General features: G+C 37.2%; 1 protein-coding gene and 1 long non-coding RNA gene across 4 annotated transcripts in view; both read right to left on the reverse strand.

Annotated features, from left to right (window-relative positions):
• The window catches only part of ST18 (ST18 C2H2C-type zinc finger transcription factor), a 303,405-nt gene that overhangs the window by 120,287 nt on the left and 162,333 nt on the right, over positions 1 to 20,785 (reverse strand). Inside the window, exon 1 of one of the 3 annotated variants that reach the window (XM_054656729.2) lies at positions 15,473 to 15,516. The exons of the other annotated variants lie outside the window; for them this stretch is intronic. The gene's annotated coding sequence lies outside the window, so the exon portion shown is untranslated. Of the gene's footprint in view, positions 1 to 15,472; positions 15,517 to 20,785 lie in introns of those variants that run through there. 3 annotated transcript variants of the gene reach the window in all.
• Positions 1 to 20,785, reverse strand: part of LOC129135712 (uncharacterized) — a 185,893-nt gene that overhangs the window by 2,205 nt on the left and 162,903 nt on the right. The window lies entirely within an intron of this gene.

The raw sequence follows: 20,785 nt of genomic DNA on the forward strand, positions 1-20,785 counted from the left end.
GTGGGAAATTATATATATGTATGTGTATGTATGCATATATATACAATTTATTACCCAGCTAATAGCTCTTTTATCTATATAATGGCTCTGCTTTCCATCCCATAATGCAGACACAGTGTGTGCCCTTATATATTTTCTAGCCTTCCAACCAGAAGTTTAAGCATCTCTTCCCTCCTTTTAATTCCAGAGGTAACTGAGAGGGATGTCCAAACAGTAAGCATCCACTGAGTTCCACTTTCCTAGCTTCCAGAATGCCTCTGAGTAAAGGATATCCTCTCACTGGTAAGTTCCTGACTCTAAATCTTAATATGTTGGAACAGTGGCTCTCAGACATTAATATGCATCAGGACCACCTGGGTGGCTTTTTTTTTTTTGGATGGAGTCTTGCTCTGTCACCAGGCTGGAGTGCAGTGGCACGATCTTGGCTCACCACAACCTCCGCCTCCGGGTTCAAGTGATTCTTCTGCCTCAGCCACATGAGTAGCTGGGACTACAGGCACATGCCACCAAGCCCAGTGAATTTTTGTATTTTTAGTAAAAATGGGGTTTCACCATGTTGGCCAGGATGGTCTTGATCTCTTGACCTCGTGATCCGCCAGCCGCGGCCTCCCAAGGTGCTGGGATTACAGGTGTGAGCCGCAATGCCCGGCTGGGTGGCTTCTTAAGTGGCACATTCTGGTGCCAACACTCTGAGGTTCTCACAAGGGTCCAGGTTCTCCTGCTGCTCCATGGACTGCACTGAACAGCAAAATGTCAGAGCAGTGGCTCTGGAACATCAGTGACATCAGAATCTCCTGGAGGTCTTGTGAAAGCCCAGGCTATGCGTTCCGTAGATCTGTGGTGGGACCTGAGAATGTGCATTTCTAAGTTCCCAGATGATGTCGGTGCTGATAAGTTTGTGGACCATACTTGGAAAACTACTGCTTTAGGTATTCACTATTAAATGTGTTGAAGAATCCCAACCCCAAAAGCTAAATAAACCCACATAGAGCAGAAGCATTTCCACTTTATTTTTGAGCTATTTATTTGTTCTGGTTTTAATACTTTATGATAGAAAGGAACAGATAAAAAGTGAATGTTCTGGCCCCTCATTGAAGTACATTCTCAGAACCACTTTATAGCTTATTGAACTTGATCTTCCCTTCAGATGAAGCCATTCATGTCAAGAAAGAAACAGCAATTATGTACTTCTTCATTCAAGGTGCCATTATCAAATATAAGCTCACAAATTACAAATCTAAGAGTTTTCACAATATTTAAACTTGCCAAAAGCAAATAAAATATGGGAATGAATTAATTACAAATGATATCATAAAAACAAATTTAAACGTCAAATAAATATGCAAATTTCCTTGAGACATTCAATATTTTTATCAGCCCTAGTAAATTCTGACTTACTTTCCAAATGGTGCAACGTGTTTCTTAAATACAGTGGTGTACGAGGTGTTCTTTGTTGATCATTGCTATTTTGAAGAACATATTATCCTGAAAACTTCTTGGAGGATGGAAACATTTTAGTCTAATACTAAAAATATATTTGCATTGCTGTTTATGTAAATATCTCTGTGATAAAGCTTTTACAAGGGTATTTTGCAATACTGTTCACAGGAATACATATTTTAGGAAGAAGGAAATAATAAGATAAATTATAGAATAAAACATCTGCTGAATATCTTTCAGTAAAGAGATGGAGGGTGCGTCTCTAAACAGCAAGTCATTTACCAAGCAGAAGTTAGGTCTTTAGCAGTGATCTGCTCAGTTCAGGAAGGACTAGTTAGTGTTCTAAACATGAACTTATCAACTAGTTCTCCAGTAAAGCTGGGAGAATGTAAGCACATGAGAAAGATTTTAAAAGAATCAGTGCCCCTTCTGAATTCTCACTGCCACCTATTGTTTTTGCTGTTCCACAGATATTTATTTTAAAAAGCTACTTTAAAATATCAGTCTCATCTAAATACAAGAGGATAATAATATCATAAATAAAAAAATTTGATTAATACCAGTGTAACTAACCCTCTTGGTACAGAACACTATTATTTAATTAATTCATTAATTTATGTACTCAAATCTTCATTAAGCACCTATTCTTCTGGAGAATGTTTATATAAACCAGTGGAGTCCTCCGTGAGTGGAGAGGGGTGTATGGTGAATGCCACTCCAATAGTGAATCTATTTCTGTTGCATAAATCAAAGAGGTAATAAAATAAAAATCTCCCTGAAGATGTGGAGGCCAAATTTATTTCTCGGTAACATGGGAGAACAATCTGATGAGTTTGACAAAAACTCCACCCTAGGAGTACAAACACCAGGGTGTGTAGTTTGAGTGAAGAAGAATTCCTAATCCTACAGATCTAGGATGGACATACACTCTGTTGTCATGGTGTAAGCCTGGCTGTGAAAGTCAAGATCCTAATTGATCCCTCTCTCCTTGGATGGCTTTCAAGAGTTACAGTGATTCAGACTAAGTAAGCGTCTCTGGTTATTTGAACATCTGATTGATAGTTGTCTCCCATGACCAATGAGAGGTCCGTACAGTTTATATCAGGCGTTTCGTCCAATGCTTATCCAATTTAAGTCTATTATTTTCATTGGCTTTCACCAGCCAATTGGCTTCTCTCTAGATAACAGTGTCTCATTAGCTGTGGCAAATTACTGAGGGAATCTGACTTTTTTGGTTTCTTTTTAAAGTAAATTAAATTTAATCGAATTTGTTATTGGATATTGACACATTATAACTATATATTTATGGAATACAAAGTGATGTGTGTATACAATATTGAATCAAGCTAATTTGTACATCCATCACCTCAAATATTTATCATCGATTCCTCTTGCCTAACTGAAACATTGCACTTTGACCAGCATCTCCCCAGTCCCCACAACCCCAGCCTCTGGTAACCACCATTCTGTTCTGACTCTATGTCCAATCCTTCTTGGTTTTCTGTCCAAGGTAACAGATTATGTATTTTTTGGCTATGTTAACTTTTTTCCAAAAAAAGCATGTGCAGGCATTTCCAAAAAATGCCTTAGAAGAACTACAGAATCCCAGCCTTTAAAGATCTAATTTATACCAGGTGCTTTCAAAGTGAATGACAACCACTATGGAAAACAATGCAGTGATTTCTTAAAGAACTAAAAGTAGAACTACCATTTTTTTTTGAGACAGAGTCTCACTCTGTCACCCAGGCTGGAGTGCAGTGGCTCAATCTCGGCTCACTGCAACCTCCGCCCCCCGGATTCAAGTGATTCTCCTGCCTCAGCCTCCTGGGTAGCTGGGATGACAGATGCCTGCCACCGCACCCGGCTATTTTTTTGTATTTTTAGTAGATATGGGGTTTCACTATCTTGACCAGGCTGGTCTTGAACTCCTGACCTCATAATCCATCCGCCTTGGCCTCCCAAAGTGCTGGCATGACCCACCACGCCCTGCCAGAACTACCATTTGATACAGAAACCCCACTACTGGGTATCTACCCAGAGGAAAAGAAGTCATTATATGAAAAAGATACTTGCACACACATGTTTACAGCAGCACAATTTGCAATTGTAAAAAATGCGGAACCAACCCAAATGTCCATCAATCAACAAGTGGATAAAGAAACTATGGTGTGTGTGTGTGTGTGTGTGTGTGTGTGTGTGACAGAATACTACACAGCCATAAAAAGGAATGAATTAATGGCATTCTCAGTGACCTGGATGGGGTTGGAGACCATTAGTCTAAGTGAAGTAACTCAGGAATGGAAAACCAAACATTATATGTTCTCACATGTAAGTGGGAGCTAAGGTACAAGGATGCAAAGGCGTAAGAATGATATAATGGACTTTAGGGACTCAGGGGAAAGGGTGGGAAGAGGGTAAGGAATAAAAGACTACAAATTGGGTTCAGTGCATACTGCTTGGGTGATGGGTGCACCAAAATCTCACAAATCACCACTAAAAAATTTACTCGTGTAACCAAATACCACCTGTTCCCCAAAAACCTATGGAAATCAAAAGTTTTAAAAGCAATAAGCATTAATAAAAATTACACGATGAATGCCACTTAAAAATGAATAAAAATAAAAAATAAAAAAAAAGAATGCTCCTTAAAGGAAATTCTTGCCTCGTGGTAAGCTAGATGAACTAGAGTTCATCTCCTGAACTCCTCCTGCCCCACACCTGGTCTCCGGGTTCCCACAGGAAACCACGCCTGCTCCTATGGTAGCCCCTGGCCCACTGAGGAGTCCTAGTTCAGAGCTCATGGTCAGCTCCAGACTGGAAGCTCCTACAGGAAGGGCAAGGGTGCTCTTCTCTCTGCTTCTCTTTCATAAGCAACGTGCTTTTGAGGGCATGGCATCTTCACATGGGAACCAGCTGACTAATTGTTATATTAACAAAAAAGGGAACTATGATGATGCCCCTGACCCTGTGATTTGAATTTTAGGAGAACAATGGACCAAATATTTAGAGATAAAACAGTAAATATCCACAGCCTGTAGCAAAAAGTGATGCTGGTGAAAACATGCAGTTCAGATTCATTTGTAAGACTCATACATGTGAAGCTTAAAACAGGTAATATCTGAAAACTAGTGAAGTAGGAAATAATCTTATGAACAGTTTACTCATAAGTTGAGATTAGTTTTACAAATTAAGAAAATACAAATGGGTAAAAAGCCTGTGTAGCATTACTATATCTTTGACACATGCACAACTGTCAACTTTGGTGCAGGGGGAGGGGATATTAACATTGAAGGACCGCCACTGCCAGATCAATCATATGCTACAATTAGAGGAATGACTGGCATATTAAAAATGTCAAAAGAAAATACTAAACTAAACTGGGTAGTTCTGAAAATACCAGGAAATAAATAAAAAGATAATAGAAGAAATAAAATATTATTTATCATGACAATATATATGAATATGCTAAGCAACATACTGATCTTGGATTAAATAGTGGCAGTGGTGGGAAGTAGAAAATAGCAGATGATGCTTTAAAATGGTCTAAAGGAGGCAACAGGTAAGCATGAATCAGAGGAGGCTTCCAGCAATTGCTGCAGTCTCTGTACATTGACACTGATGAAGGCATTGGACTAGACATTGCATAGTTACAGCATTTAAATCTCACCACAATCTAAGGAAGTTCACATTATTATTCCCAACTTAAGGTGAGCAAACTTAAGTCACTCTTTCAGTACAAGCTAGTATTCAGAACTATATCTGAACTGAACACGGTGGCTGACACCTGTAATCCTAGCACTTTGGGAGGCCAAAGCGGGTGGATCACTTGAGTTCAGGAGTTCAAGACCAACCTAGCCAACATGGTGAAACCCTGTCTCTACTAAAAATACAAAAATTAGCTGGGCATGGTGGCGGGTGCCTGTAATCCCAGCTACTTGGGGAGGCTGAGGCAGGAGAATCCCTTGAACCCAGGAGGCGGAGGTTGCAGTGAGCCAAGATGGTGCCACTGCACTCCAGCCTGGGCAACAAGAGCAAAATTCCACCTCAAAAAAAAAAAAACAACAAAAAAACTATATCTGATGCCAACATTCCTTCTGCTGTGTAGCTCTAGCTAAGATGGCATCTTTCTTTGAGAAAAATCATAGAAAGATCCACAATGATAGCGTGGTCTCTTAGGGAATGGGAGCTTTTGTGCTGAATTAGACAGGAGATAGACTGGATAGACCATTGGAACACCAGTCATAAGAGCTAAGATAATGGGAACACTGAAATAAGGTAAAAATCATAAAACTGGTATGTTGGGGAGGACAGCAATAAATGACCTGGGAAATACTTTATGGATGATTGGAGACTGTGAGCACTGTCCAATTCAGCAGAGTTAGAATGGTGACACACTCTGTCTCTCAAGTAACACCAACCTACGTTTGAATCCTAACTCTGCTCTTCTGTGATCTCAGAACTGCAGTTACCTCCCTCACCTTCAGGTTCCTCATCTGTTAAAAGGGATATAACAGATCCTCCCTCTAGAGCTCCAAGGATCACATGAGATGCCACGGATAAAAGGCATAGTACATAGTAGACATTCAGTAAAATGCCATAATCCAAAAAGAGATCAGTCCCTAGACAAAGCCCAGAGGTATGTGGTCCACAATGAATGCCCCAGTGTGGGCGTGGTGAGGACTTGTGTTAATGAGAGTAATTAAATCTCTGAGGATTTAGCAGCTCATTTTCTTCAAGAGAACATGGAGTTAGTAGGATAATTTGTTAAGCATTCATTAAAAAATATTCTTTTTTATTATTCTATTATTTCTTTACACTAGATACTATTATAAATGCTTTATGTATATTAACTCAATCTGCATAACAAATATATGAATCAGGAACTATTAATTATTTCCATCTTTCAAGTGAGGAGATTGAAATGCAGAGCACCTCAGTGCTTGCCTGGGGTCACACAGCTCCTGAGGAGTAGCACTGGGATTGGACTCTTGCACTAAAGCCCATTTGTTCAATTAAAACAATCTATCATCATCACGAGATGGGTGATGGAGATGAAAGGGTGGATAACACAGATATTATATTTCAGTGTGGGAGCCAAACTCAAAAACAAGGAAATAATAAATATGCAATGCAGTTGAAAGCAGTGATAAACGCAATGGGACAATAATGTAGGCTAGAGGATGGGCTATTTTAGATTGAGGCAGGAATGACCTTTGCTGATTGAAGAAAGGATGCAAAACCATATGCCATAGTGTAAACAGTTAAAGCCCTTGTATCTAGAATAAATAAAAAACAATTACAGCTCAATAATAAAAAGACAACCCAATCAAAACTGGGCAAAGGACTTGAATACACATTTCTACAAAGAAGATATACAAATGAGCAATAAGCACATGAGAAGATGTTCAACATCATTAGTCATTAGGGAAATGCAAATTAAAATCACAATGAGATGCCACTGTGAACCCATTAAGATGGCTAAAATAAAAAAGACTGACAACAGCAAGTGTCGATGAGGATGTGAAGAAATCCAACCTTCACATGTTGCTAGTAGAAATGTAAAATGTTCAGCAACATTGAAAAATAGCTGGCAATTTCTCAAATGGTTAAACATAGAGTTACTATATAATCCAACAATTTGACTTCTAGGTACATACCCAAGAAGAATGAAAACATGTGTCTACTTGAGAAATTGTACACAAATATTCATAATAGCATTACTCACAGTAGCCAAAAATTGGAAACAACCCAAATGTCTATCAACCAATCAAAGGAAAAAAAAAGGTAGTATATCCAATCTGTGGAATATTATTCAGCCATAAAAAGGAATGAAGTATTAAATTAGTGCAACCTCTATAGAAAACAGTAAAGACATTTCTCAAAGAACTAAAAACAGAACTACCATTCAATCCAGGAATACCACCACTGGTATCTACCCAAAGGAAAAAAATTATTACACCAAAAAGATACCTGCACATGTATGTTTTTTGTAGCATTAGTCACAATAGCAAAGACATGAAATCCACCTAATTGTCCATCAACGGATTACTGGATGAAGAAAATGTGGTATACACACACACGTGCACATACATATATACACCATGGAATACTACTCAACCACAGAAAAGAATGAAACCATCTCCTCTGTAGCAAGATGAATGGAACTAGATGCCATTATCTTAAGGGAAATAAGTTGGAAACAGAAAGTCAAATACCACATGTTCTCACTAATAAATGGGAATGATGTATGCACATGGACATGGAAAGTTTAATAATAGACATGGGAGACTCGGAAGGGTGGGGGGTGGGAGGAGGGTGAGGGATGAGAAATTACTTAATGGGTATAAGATACCCTATTTGGATGATGGTGACACTAAAAACTCAGACTTCACCACTGTGCAATATATCCATGTAACAAAACTGCACTTGTACCCTCTATATCTATACCAATAAAAGGAATGAAGTACTTATGTATGCTAAAACATGGATGAGCCTTGAAAACATGCTAAGTGAAAGAAGCCAGGCAAAAAAGATCACATATTATGTAACTCTATTTATCTGAAATGCCCAGAATAAGCAAATCTATAGAGACATAAAGTAGATGAGTTGTTGCCCAGGGTTAGGAGGAAGATGGTGCATCTTCCCTTTGGAAGGTGATAGAGAAAGGGTGCAGAGTTTCTTTTTTGTGAAATAAAAAATGTTCTAAAGTTGACCATGGTGATGAATGCAAAACTCTGAATATACTAAAAACCATTAAACTGTACATTTGAAATGGGCAAATTGTATGGTATGTGAATTATATCTCAAGAAAGCTGTTAAGAAAACAGGTGAAACCACACAGATCACAGTAAGGTGCCTGCATGCTGTTTTAAGAATGATAGGCTGCTCTTGGACAGCTTTGAGCGCTGGCATCACACAGGGAAATCAGTTTTTGGACCATGGCAGTCAATTGGGTATGAGAAGATGAGCCTAGATAAGGTGGAGGTGGTAAAGGTGAAGAGAATGCAAGCAGTTGAAGTTCTAACCCCATTATAAAAAAGAAAAATACCAAAAAAACAAAAAGCCACACCAGAAATTAAGAACAGACATGTATCAGCTGCTTGCTATGATCCAAACGCATGACTTTTAACTCCCCAACGTGTGGTCTCTATTAGAGAAGCCAAAGTCTTCCCTCTCTCACGCCTCCTATTCTTTCTTATAGGACCCCAGATGGGAGAACGGTTTCCATTTCCCAACCCCAAACCCCTTTTATGAGACAGGTCTCACTCTGTCACCCAGACTGGAGTGCAGAGGCATGATCATGGCTCACTGCAGCCTCTACCTCCCTGGCTCAAGCAATCCTCCCACCTCAGCCTCCTGAGTAGCTGGGACCACAAGCAGATGCCAATACACCTGGCTTATTTTTGTATATTTTGTAGAGACAGAGTTTTGTCATATTGTCCAGGCTAGTCTCGAACTGCTGGGCTCAAGAGATCCACCCACCTCGGCCTCCCAAAGTGCTATAATTACAGGCATGAGCCACCAAGCCCAGCCTCCATTTTCCCTTTAGCCTTTCTAATTGCATAAATTGTTTAAGACTGTTTCAAATCCAAGAGAAAAATTGCTAGCTTTTCTGGTTCTCATTAGTCTTTTAGTTTTCTGAGTTTCTATGCCAACATCAATTATATATAATTGATGTATGATAATATAAAATTTAAGTGTTAGAATATCTTTTTAATTATACCATGTAAATATAATAATTAATAAAAACTAACATGTTAAAGGAACTTGCAGTTTAAAACCATTTCACACTGAGTCTATGGAATTTTGCTACCTTATTATACAGAAAATTTTGAGACTATTAATTCTGAATAGTCTTAACATCTCATCCGTAGGCTTATAAAGGTGTCTCAATCTGCGTGCTTTCCTTCTTTCTTCTGGTTTTAGAGGAAGAAAGAGATCCTCTCCTTTCTGAGGATGGGTTCTCCACTGGGCTCACTTTACATTTGTTTCCTATTTCATCTACTTTTTCTTTCTTCCATATCTTAAAACTTTTCTGTCTTCTTATCTCTCCTGGTTCTTTCTCCTCAGCATAGAAACACATTTCTTCTTTATATATTACTATCTCTGTTTTTCAGGGTCAAACTTCTTAATATTCCCAGAGATTTCCTTTCTTTTCTTACCTTGCTTTCACTACACAACTCATGGCCTGCTATCTGGCACATCTAATGGTGCAGGATTTTCAGAGCAACTCACATGATTGCTCAGTCTTTTCCTGAAGAAGCTGCTTATGTCTCTGGTTTATGTCTCACTCTATATATTCTCCTTGGAAACCACACCCAAAGGTGTATTTCTTCATCCCAGGTCTCACTCCTGAATTTCAGATCCACTGATCAGCTGTACACTCAACATCACCACCCGGTTGTCTCTCATTCAGTATGTACAAGAAAGGACCCATTATTTTTTCCTCTAAACAACCTCTTCCTTCCGAATCTCCTATCTTGGCTAACCATTCATCTAGTAATCCAAGCCAGAAGCCTGTCATTTATGACTCTTTACCAGTTTTCAAATGTATGTCCTGGGCTTGCCTCTCGCATAGGTCCTACTGTACTGTGATTGTCATTTGCTCCTGTCACCTGCATTGGAATAAGCTCCTTGTGTACTTATGTCTGCATCCTCACTTCTTGATTCAGTTGCTGGAACCTAGTCAATGCTCAATATGTTTGTTGAATGGATGGATTCAAGACTCCTTAAATGCCTCTTCTATAAAATCTTCCCTGATGTTTCCTCTAAACAAAGGTGGTCATTCTATTCTTTAAGCCAGAACTTTATTTTTTAGAGGAAAAATAGAATTGGCTATGCCTGGTGAGATGCTCTGGCCCCACATACATTAAGGCTGAGTAGTATAGTGAAACTGCATGTGGCCACAGCCTATTCTGTCTTTGTAGAGGGTGCTGGGCAAACCTGCCCTAGCATGTGAACAACAACCCAGACAAGGTTGGCAGCTTTGCCTACATATCACTTTCTTCTACTGTGGCTCATAAGGTTGTTAGGGGCAGATGGTGTGGCTAATATTCATTGTCTATACTTCTGATACTTTTAGGCCTGTAAATATTTCTTAGTCAACTGATTGCACAGAACCTAAATAACTTGCTCACAACGTTCTAGCTCTGATAGTTACATTTTTGACTTCACTGTCTTAAAAACTTTAGTACATGAAAAATACAAAATCATTTTAAATCATATTCAGCTGAAATAAAATATTTTAATCTCTCGTGAACATGATGTGGCATCTACCTAGGAGGAGCTATAATAATGTAATTGAAACTCTTCCTTCTTTTTTTTTTTTTCCATTAGAGGCACAAAACTGGGGAAATTCTTCATTTCTACATGCTTTCTTTTACATAGACAAACAGGTATACATTTCTCAATATGTTAAAGTTTCTCTGCTAGGTACTGAGGAGAATAAAATGATTTTAAATACAGTTTCTCTTCTAAGTGATTTTTGTCAACCCTCAATAACTTGACTCTTTTTATTTATTAGTACACTTTCAACATGGCATTTTCAAAAGAATAAAAAATGCTTGCAGATTAATCTATAATAATTTGAGGAAACTATACAAGCATTATAACAGTAACTGCCTAATGAAGATCTAAAATACAAAATAAATATTACAGTGTGTCTAAACATATTAGCAACCTGTAATCTATCTTTTCAAATATATTTTAAAGCAACTGAGCCTTCTTTCAAGTTCAATCTTAGTGACAAGCCCATAGAGTAAAAGCACAGAGGCAGACTGTTGGGTGGCAGCACACCCCCTCTGGGGGCTATGGTGCCTGAGGTTGAATCCAGGCTCTGACCAAGCAGCCCCGGCATCACAGGCAAATGGCATGGCTCTTCATGGTGCAGTTTTCTCCATGATAAACAGGGAATGCTAGCTGACCTTACCTTATAGACTGTCGCCTTGGTGACATTGTGAGAATGAAAAGAATTAATAGATATAAAGTACTTAGGTAGCCAGGCACTGTGGCCCATGCCTGTAATCCCAGCAGTTTGGGAAGCCGAGGCATATTGATCACTTGAGGTCAGGAGTTCAAGACCAGCCTGCCTGGCCAACATGGCGAAAACCCATGGTTTAGTAGAGGTTTAGTAGAAACCTCTACTAAAAATACAAAAATTAGCTGGGGGTGGTGGCAGGCACCTGTAATCCCAGCTACTTGGGAGGGAGACTGAGGCAGAAGATTCACTTGAACCCTGGAGGCAGACGTTGCAGTGAGCCAAGATCATGCCATTGCACTCCAGCCAGGGTGACAAGAGCGAGACTCTGCCTCAAAAAAAAAAAAAAAAATGTACTTAGAAGAGTGGTTGGCTCTATGTCAGTGCTTTTATTATTATTATTCTTATTATTGGACAAAAATGTTTTCTGCTTGAGTCTAAAATACTCAGAGGAAGAATTCAATTACCTGATGTTTCTATGTATCTATGTTTATACTCACAGAGCTAAGATTTCTAGCTATTTGGCCAAATGTTGAACCTTCGATCTAATATGTAGCATCAGAGCTGAAGCTCCTGTGATTCTCAGAACAGTCTACTTCTGATATCAAGGTTAATTGGTGTGCTAAATATACATGTCTTACAGAGGTATAATGAGTGCTTCTCCAGTCTTTGAATTATTTTTCAAATTCATAGGATGTTTTAATTTTAAAAAGTTCATGGAGTTATAGAATTTGGGGGATGAAAATGTCTCCAGGGGTTCCCTAGCATGATCCTTAATGTGACAGATGCTATTAATAAGAAAAATAAAACAACTTGTCAAGTCACTTCATCAGGATCATTCAACTACTTAATGATATTTAACTATGACTGGAACCCAGGAGTACTTGGGACTCAGTGTCATTTGACACTATATTGCTGACACAGGTTTTTCCTCTCTATTCTGTTCCCAGCGACCTATATCTTAAGGAGAGATTAAGGGAAAGGGTTTGGGGAGCAGTCAGATTTGGGCTCAATCTGGGTTCAAGGCTGGTGACATAAGGAAGGGCATCTTCACATCTCTAGTCAGTGGCTTCATTTGTAAAAATAGGATACAAATGGAATTATTATGAGCATTAAATTATATAATGCATGTAAAGAACTTGACACCATGCCTGGCACAGTGTAAGCACTTCGCAAATGTTAAGGACCATTATTATAATTATTGCCACATATATCATCATTGTTCTGAACAAATTATATGTACAATGTTGGTACCACAAGTTCTTTTTCTCATTTGCCAAACCCTGACATATTTCTTGTCAATGATTTTCCGCAGGGTGATGGGGAGTGCGTGTGAAAGAGAGAAAGAGAGAGGGAGAGAGAGGGAGAGAGAGAGAGCTGTGCACGTGCATGTTTCGATTATTTGACAAAATCAGGTAGCCCTGGATCCTATGGCTTCTTCAATTCCCCTCAGCTTACTTGCAGTCCCTGTGATAATGGCCTGTGTGCTAACGCTAATATGCAAAACCTGACCCTTGGATCCTCCAGTTGATAAGATTTGATTATGGAAGAAACATTCCCAAGGAAGCAGGGCATTGGGTATGGAACTTCACCAAACTTCAAATGTTTACAGTGGCAAAGACGGCCCATGGTGAGACTGAATGGGAAACCTGGTCAGTACACGATTTATACCAAAATAAAAATGCTTGGAAATTTGACCTTTAAACCAAAAGGTCTCTATCGAAACCCGCACGCTGTTCTATAATCTGAAATCTAAGGCTGGAAGGGTCTTCAATTGAATGTGAGTATTTCAGAAAAATGAATATCAGTGGGATATTCTATTAGTTCTGAAAGTCTAAGTGAAATGTACCTAATTTACCTGTGAAAACCAATGTAAGCAATTTCTGGAAGAGTTTTCTTGTTTGCTCATTTTGTTTAGAGTTGGAACCTGCCTTTCAGGAATGAAATGACAGAGCTATAATCCCTAGGAAAAAAATTCCCAAATACATCATAGAAACTAGGATAATCCTTCATGAAGTCAGAAGCAAAAAAAGAAAACAGAAAATAACTTCCTCTACCATTAAAATAACCACAGCATCCACTCCTATCCCTGTTCTTCCATTTCCCCAGGTCTGACATTCTGCAGATGACCGCCCTTATTTGTCCCTACATGTTTTCCAAAATATAAAAGTGAAATAGAGTCCCAAGGGCACTGTACTTGAAAGGTTATGAGAGTTAGAGAATTTTAACCATGCCTGCCAAACCAGCAGATGGCTTGTGATTATAATTATATGCATCAATAAAACGAATAATCTTTACAAAATTTGAATTTCTACTAAAGTAAGGGATTTAGTAAGCAGATGCAACAGAATGCATTTTCTTTAACCCTTTTGGTATACACTGGTGTCTTTCACACAAAAAAAGATCCAGGACTCCGTAGATAATAGGTTGTATACTCTAATTTTTGCCCCTTTCTAGAGTAGTCATATTGTCAGCCTCAATCTTTTCCTGATTTCATTTACTTCATGAACATATTTCAATCTTACCTCATTTTCACCCTTCAGAATAGCAATGTTAAGACTAATTCTCCACCATTGTTTGATATTTGAAAGAAAATTTAAAAGAGGTAAATACCTTCATTCTAATTCATACCAAGTATACTATAGAAACAAAAGAGCAAACAGTGGACACATCTTTCTATATTATGGTATTCTTTTTTTACAAATTAGATTTTTAATAAATTTTTTTTTGTTTTCATATTCTCTTTAATCTACATTCCAGGAATGAAAATACTGTTTATTCTATTTAAAAAATTAACCATTTCCTTTCAGTTTGCTTCTGCCTGTCATTATAAGTAAGGGTAACTAAGTTTTATCTCATGCCAAACATGAATTCACTCATAGTGAAATTGGATATATATATGACACATCTGAAAAAAAGAATGTGGTGAGGTTTACACTCTGGCCTTCTGCCATGTTTTCTTCATGAAGGAACCTCAAAATTTAGGGAATTAAGTTAAGCTAGCTTTGTTTACCTTTAAATCTTGGAAGGAGTAGAGAAAATGTACCACAAAAATTTTCATTCTAATTTTTTTATAAAATAGTAATGTAAATATTTTCATAGAATTACCAAGTGTAACTCTTTATTAGAATAGTATCAATTAATATACATTTCACCCAGCATACCAACAAATATAATATTTAAGAATATTTGGAGAACCTATATTTAGTGCAGATATCTCTAGCACCTTCAAAGTTAGTTGCACTGTATAAATCAAAGAAATTAAAATAGTCTGATCTAAAATGCTCTTATAGTGTTGTAATTAACTCCACTTAATAGTGTAAATAAGTTACTAATAAAACTTTAAAGGCATTGACATTTTTGCAGGTCATTGCAATTTACCTATTGCCACAAGATATATGAGATCGGAAATTCTCAGCAACAAAATTCTTTCAAGTTACAACTTAAATGTATAGATCAAACCCTAACAGAACAAATGTTCTGAAAAGTTAAACTGAAAGAGTAATACATTTTTGCCTAAAAATTTATAAATTTGATGTAACATTTGACAACACTATATTCAAATACTCGTAAAGAAATTCAGATATCTCTTGAGTTCACTGGAATGGAATTTTATCTCTTAAGATAAAATATTCAGCAATTAACTGGGTTCAAGATTCTTTACATAGGTGATAAAAATAAATAAATTAAATATTTTTCAATTATAATGTCCTTAAAAAGGGAAAACTTAAACCAAATTCAATGTATCAATTAAAAGAAACAATCTAAGCCAAAAAACTTATGAAATAAATCCCAAAAGGGCAAAAAAATTTTTAAAAAACAGAAATAAGAAAACTGCATAATCTTAAGAGTTAAAGACCTATGCTGTAAATACTTAATTTATAGATGTTTCCTTTCTAAATTAAATGAAATTAAATATTTCTGCTTACAGAGAGTTTAAGTTGAAGTGTAATAAAATTTTTAGGTATGCTTTTGATAGCTACTAATAAAACTCTGCATAATAAGCCAATTTAATCACATATACTTAAGGTATGTTTAGAATTTTTAACATGTTACCTTAGTCTTGATATGAGCACGCAGACACATAAAATGGAATTGTCACAATGCTTCAGGGACACTCACAAAATTGGGGGCTCTGGAAGTGAAAATACGAGAAAGAGTTCTGTACTGGTACAAGCGAATGCACAGGCGGTGTGTGACATGACATTGGCACGTCCCCTCGCTGTCTCAAACTGCAAGTGAAAGTTAAAAACACCAAACACAATATGCCAGGGGCATTAGGTATATGATCTTACTTAATTTTTCACATAAGTTATAAGGCAACATTTATCTCCCATCACTCTTGCCCCCATCTAACAGACCAGGAAACCGAGGCCCAGAAAAGTTAGAGAACTTATCCAGGGCACAGACTGAGTCAGTGGAAGAACCAGGTTTCAGATATGTGAACTCAAAAAGGGAGTACTGTAGATTCTCTTGTCACTTTGTCACTCATATGCACTTAGGATGACTGCCTTATTCTCTAGGAAGCATTTTATAGCTCCTCTTAGATGGGGATCCTTAGGGGTGGAAAAGAGGTATTACTAACAGCATCTACTACAGTCCTCTGAACTAAGTATTTTAATATTTATTTGTTAAATGAGTGAATCAGAATAAAAGTCCACTAATACAAAGTTTCTTTCTGACAACACAAATTAAGTTTCTCAAATTTCTTTAAAGAAGAAAGCTGTCAAGTAGATAAAGCCATGCATATTTTCTTTAAATAAAAAAATATATATTTCAGATGCAAGACCCATATAGGTGGAAACAAGTTTGCATAAACCAAAAGTAATGATCTGGGCCTTCTCATCTTAATGACAATACAGACCTATTCTGTTTTGAAGAATGACAATTACATTTCTGTAAAAGTAATTCCACTCCTTTTCATCCACAGCGATGCAACTAAACGAACTTCAGTCAAGTTTGCACACCCTTTGCTGTACCCGTAAGGATGGGGGCAAAATATTTACAGCCAGCCAAAACAATTATGTTTTCTGAAACATTCATTCTTGTATTAACAGGAGGAACATTAGCAGCTATAGAAAAATAAATTGTAATACATGAGATTCAAAAATAAAACATTCATCACAGAAAGATAGCCTAATACATTTATAATGCCTGAAAGAGTGAACTAGTTGCCCAACTGCCTTAAACTAAATTTGTTAGGCAGCAACTGTAGCCATTTTTAGATGGCTTGCTTTTTCCACGATTTCTATCACATGAAAGGCATAATGATGAGATGACATATTAGAAAAATCTCAACTTAGTAAAATCAAACTCTATTTTCCCCACATACATTTTACTTGAAATTAAAAAGACACTATTATACCACTTTCTTCACAAAATTTATTGCCTCCTAATTTCTGGCTATTGTTAAAACAATACTTACAGTTGGTAATATACAACATATATTACATTCTCTACAGACACACATATAGTTCTAAACAAATTATATAAACAAAATGAATGTTAGGGGCACATTTAACAGAGGAAAAGTACTTCATGAAAAAAAATGGTAAAGAAGTATGTGACCTCTGATCATCCAGACCATATTATTTACCTATATTATGAATCTTTCACGAATACTACTACTAAGCTATTTATTCAGTATCACAATATTGCTATATCCTTACATAAATAAATATTTTTCAGTATAAGTAATGAAAGTTAGCAAACTGATTTCTACACAGAGTTTTAATTCATGAACTGATGATTATGTCATGCCATTCTAACATTAAATGACAGTGGCTTTAAAATTGAATACTGATACTGATATTATGAACACATCTATTTTAAAACACCACACTTACATTAACAATACTTTTTAAATGTTTTCGATGAGACCTTCAGAGTTTATTAAACCACTGACAACCCACTTAGCGGACAGTTCTTAGAATAAAATATTTAATTTACCTGAATGTCTTGTAACAATATCATCCTCTCTTGAACTAAACATCCTCTGAATACACAAATCTAAGGCAGACAGACATTTCAGCAAGGCAAATAAGACTTTCTGGCAACTTCCTGTTGCCATATTTCTCTCAAAGGATCCTGCAATGTTACACTTCAATCCTGCAAACGCATTTTTCCAAGGGACACAGCAAGCCAATGCCGCTCCAGTGTCAGAAGCTTTGATTTTTTCCCAAGTACAGCAAGCAAATAACCACTAATCCTATTCAATATTACAGATTCACAGTAATGATTCTATTTCCAGATTCAAGAGAAATTAAATACAAGAGGAAAAGAGGAGCTTTTGTTTTCTTGTTTTGTTGTGCTTGATTGGTTGGTTTTTAAGACACTGCTGAAGGAAATAGTTATTCCATCTATGTTATTAAATATATATTAGGGGCTGGGGCAATTTTACATTGTCAAGAATGAACTTCACTGCTCACATTCATGCCCCAGGTTTCCATTATCTTTCAGAAGCAGTAAGACTAACTAAATTTAAAGTTGCCTCATACATTTGAAAGTTTTCAAACCTGAACCAATAACCTGAATGGTAGTTATTGGCAAAAGCACCATTTCTCCAACAAATAGCCTACCTCTCAAATTCAAGTTCACTCGCATTTTGGGGTTTACTCACTTTTTAAATTTACAAACTTTTTTGAAACAGCAAAACAAAACAACAATAACAACAAAATAAGAACACTGATCACTGAAGCGGTATTTCCAGAGGTGATAGCAAAATCCCTTCATCCTGACCTACTTGTGGAGAAACGGACTTTCAGCCCCACGGTTAGGCTAAGATCTGTTCTACTTTCTCCCTAGGGCTTAATTGCCAGACTGACTTACCGGTGCCTCCTAGCCTTTGTTCTGCCTCTCACGCTGACATCAGGGAAGCAGTGATGTAGAATAAAGCAGGGGTGGGCTAGGTTAGTCCAGTGTTTGTGTCGTTGTGTGGTGTGCAGGGACACTCTGTGATACTCTAGTGAGCTGCTAAGCTTTTTTTGTAGGCTTTGTGTCATTTACTTAACGACCAATCTCATTAGCTGCCAGGGTACAATGGGCTGATGCATTTTCTATGTACATACTCCACACAGTGACCCTCAAGGTTGCCGAAGGTCTATTTAATCAGTCAAATGCTGAATATATTTGCAGTAAATCACTAAAAAAATAAAATAAATTAGAATACTGAGGTATCTTACGGGCTTAATATTTCCTGGTGGTTATTTGCAGGTAATAAAATACACGCATATTTAGCCCAAACAAGGATAGAGCAGGTGGAGATGAATTGTCTGGTTTGCACTGGTGACCTTAATTTTAGGAAACTTTCAGATCAAAGATATTTTCTCTTAGCAAGGAGCCCAGATTTGAAATTTAATTTCTGTCTTAGTTTAATCATATTAGCACAACAAAAAAGAATTGCTTTCTTGAGCAGTTTCTCCTTCCTCCTTCCTCCCCCCGACCCCAGCCCTACCCACTACCCAAGCAGCCTCAGACCTGGCAAAGTTGCATTTATGCCCTCTTTCAGTTACAAGGTAAAAACCCTTTTAACTCCTATGAAAAATGAAATGCTGAGAGCACTATGAATGACGACAGCTGTCCATAAGTATCAGGGAGAGTTCTATTGTCCAGCTTGTCCCTGGATAAAATGAATACTTTACAGCAGAGGCTGTTCAGCTTGGCTAAAGAGTGTGGGGAGAAGGGGAGGAGGTCACTGGAGATTTCGCACACTAATTTAATCTGGGAAAAGGACAGGCTCTGCATCTCCCTTGAACAGACTGGCAGCAATCTGGGCCCCCACAGAACTATCTCCTTTTGCCTGTGCTCTATTTATTCCTTATCTCTGTTTACCAACCGCTAGGTCCCTTTCATTCACACCACGAGGCCGTTTTCCTACTATCAGTCAGCAGCTGACACTGTGGAAGAGCCTCAAAGGCAAAAAAAAAAAAAAAAAAAAAAAAAAAAAAGATCAAAACTGAACCAAAGCTGTATAAACAATGCCACAGTACAAGTAAATGCATAAACCCTGATTCTTAACCCAACCCACAGGGTGCAAACAGAACCTTTATAGTAAATCCAACAAACCCACCACAGTGAGCTGTGGGCCGCAGAGAAAGAAAAGTCAAAACACCATTCATGAAATCACCATCCAAAAAAAAAAAAAATTGCTAAAATGTACACTGGCTACTGAAGCAGCCTTACTTTCAGGGATATTCTTATCTCTATCATAGATCAATTAACTGGCCACCAAGAGATATTTACTTTGCTGGGAAAGGTGAGCTATACATTTCTAAGGGAGGCCTGGCTCTCATTAAAATGCCAGCAGTTAAAAAAAAATCCACCAATATGATTATAAGCTAAAGAGGAGGAAGAAACACCAACTTTTCCAATACCTTATCACATTGATTGAGTTTAAACAGTTCAAGACTCTTGGTATTAAACCCCCATTATTTTTATGTAAAGATACTAAAAAGTCCTGTACAATCCAGCCAATGAAATCTTTTCTTCATGTCTTGTGGATTTTACCTCCTTATGTCAAAATGATTAACGTGGCAGAGAAGTTGGGAGAAGACTACTTCCTGGACAACTTTTTAATATTTTGAAGCACTCTGCAGGGTGTGATCAAAAACGGAGATTGGAGCAACTAGTTTGAAGTGTGGAAAGAGGAGAAAATAAAATAAGTGTTTTTTGAACCTTGAAACCTTTGGGGAAATATGAATCTTGAAAACTTTACTTACATTAATGTTAAGTGCTAAATACTTACCTCAATATTTCAACAAATGGGAAAAGCCTTGCTTAATATAAACATTTCTTTGAAGTGATTCAGAATTTGTATATAATATATATGTGTATGTATAGATGTATATATATGAATATATTATAAGCATAGGTATACACACTGCCTCCCATATACACATACACAAAATGAGAAGTGCATAATTTCTAATGCCTGGAGTTTCTCAGATTAAAAACTGAGATTTACTTTAAATTTCCCTGAGTTTTTTAAATCATTGAAGTGATTGGGAGTGATTGGTTATTGTCATAAAAATCAACACCGCATTGACTCAATCACTAAGATCTTTACCAGTAAAAGGAAAGACAATGCAGCTCATTATCTAGAATGATCAATTGGTCCAGATTTCAGTTTGTGTTTTCACCTATATGCATTATGAGCAATGAAGTCTTTACTACTTGGATCCTTTTTTCCAAATGAATTAATGAATTAAATTTATCCTTTCACCAGCTGCTAGGCAGCAGATGGAACCATTTCTGAAGCCTTGTTGAATTCAATCCATAAAACTCATTTCCTAGGATTAGCCATCCAAAGTTTCTTTTAATGTTTATATACCGCTTGGGATTTTGAATTTCATGATGTTAAACTTTCAATTT

Source organism: Pan troglodytes, chromosome 7, assembly GCF_028858775.2.
Source record: "Pan troglodytes isolate AG18354 chromosome 7, NHGRI_mPanTro3-v2.0_pri, whole genome shotgun sequence".
Taxonomy (NCBI): Eukaryota; Metazoa; Chordata; class Mammalia; order Primates; family Hominidae; genus Pan; species Pan troglodytes.